General features: G+C 46.4%; 1 non-coding gene across 1 annotated transcript; it reads right to left on the reverse strand.

The window, feature by feature from the left end:
• Positions 1 to 486: 486 nt before the first annotated feature.
• Positions 487 to 558, reverse strand: TRNAA-UGC. Its single transcript has one exon. It is a non-coding gene; the product is annotated as a tRNA-Ala (tRNA).
• Between the last annotated feature and the right edge of the window lie 1,404 nt (positions 559 to 1,962).

Consider the following 1,962-nt stretch of genomic DNA (forward strand, 5'->3'; position numbering starts at 1 on the left):
AAACAATAGCACCAAACGTGATCGGAGGGGGAAAGAAGAGAAGAAGAAGAAGAGATTGGATTTATACCCTGCCCTTCACTACCCAAAGGTGTCTCAGAGCGGCTTAGAAACTCCTTTCCCTTCCCCTCCCCACAACAGACACCCTCTGAGGTAGGTGGGGCTGAGAGAGCTCTGACAGAGACTGCTCTTTTTTCAAGAACAGCTCTTATGAGAACTACGGCTTGCCCAAGGTCATCCAGCCGGGTGCAAGTGGAGGAGATGGGGAATCAAACCTGGTTCTCCCAGATTAGACTCCGCGCACTTAACCACTACACCAAACTGGCTCTCTAAGAGTGAATATTAGACACATAAATGATACATGAAGCTGCCTTACACTGAATCAGACCACTGGACTCCATCAAAGTCCTTATTGTCTTCTCAGACTGGCAGTGGCTCTCCGGGTTTTCAGGCTGAGGTCTTTCACATCACCTACTGCCTGGTAAATAATGGAGATACCAGGGATTGAACCTGGGACCTTCTGCACGCAAAGCAGAGGCTCTTCCACTGAGCCACAGCCCCTTTCTATAGTTCTACAATCCAAGAGGAGGAAAGGGGTTGAGAGAAATGTCTACCCCATCCAAATGGAAATAGACAAACATTCGGCATCGCCCTACTGGACATAACAACATTATTTACCTTATGAGTAATGTCACTGAAGGCAATCGTAGTACAATGTTCCCCCCCAGCTTTTTGCCACTGCAGAGGCTCGTACTGGAGCTCAGCTGGGAAGGAAGGGTTCCTTTTCAAAACTGCTGGGAACTGGGCCGCCACCCACACAAAAAAAGTATTTAGAAGTTTCCAGTGAGAGCAGAAAAAGAAATACACCGCGACGCATCCAGTCCATAAAACTGCAGTCTGTTTCCCCTCTAATTGGTAATAAATGTAAATGTTTAGTTATGCCTGGCTGGGGAGCGATGAACAACACATCTGTCTGGCTGTTTTCTCTGTCTTCACAAGGACTGCAGCGTTTACGCCATCTGTAGCTAGAGGTATGGAAAGCAGTCGTGCAGGGGCGGTGGTGGTGGGGAGAACCCCCGGCATCTATGCTCGAAAGAGAGAAGAATCTTAGTTCTGAAAGGGAAAGAAGGAAAGCGTGAGATAAACAGATGCAGGTGTTGGAAAATTGGTAAAAATAGTTAAATGTTCAGACTTTGCAATGGATCTTTGTTCACTGGAGAGGAGGCATTTTCTTTCTATGTAAAAATCTTTATTTCTAAAAGGAAGGGTACACAGGAAAATCTACAAAACAACAAACACTAAGACTACATCCTTACTGTTACAAGTACAACAATAGACAGACCAGATGGATAAATTGGTAATGGAGATTCTTCTTTCTTCTTGACCCCCAGAAGGAAATCACCTGGATGCATTAACCAATGATTGCTAGTAAACAGACTTCAGTTTCCCGGGCTTTCTTCCCATTGGCTTTGTGCCAGGTTCCCTTCCAGGTCAGGTTAAACAATAGCAGACAAGGTAAACACATTAACCCTATAATCACTGAATTTAGACCTTGCAACACACATATTTCCAACAGCAGGAAGCAAAAGAAGCAGGAGATGGGTGGGAGGATAAGGATGGGGAGAAGGGGAAAGAATTCTCACAATACAAGAACTCGTGGCCACTCCATGAAACTGCTGAGCGGTCGGGTTAGAACGGATAAAAGGAAGTACTTCTTCACCCAAAGAGTGATTAACACATGGAATTCACTGCCACAGGAAGTGGTGGCGGCTACAAGCATGGACGGCTTCAAAAGGGAATTAGATAAGCATATGGAGCAGAGGTCCATCAGTGGCTATTAGCCACAAGGTATAGATAGGGGCTCTGGGGCAAGTGATGCTCTGTCTTCTTGGTGCTTGGGGGGGTCAACAGTGGGAGGGCTTCTAATGTCCTGGCCCCACTGGTGGACCTCCTGATGGCACTGGT

Source organism: Gekko japonicus, unplaced genomic scaffold, assembly GCF_001447785.1.
Source record: "Gekko japonicus isolate JY-2015 unplaced genomic scaffold, Gekko_japonicus_V1.1 scaffold604, whole genome shotgun sequence".
NCBI lineage: Eukaryota > Metazoa > Chordata > Lepidosauria > Squamata > Gekkonidae > Gekko > Gekko japonicus.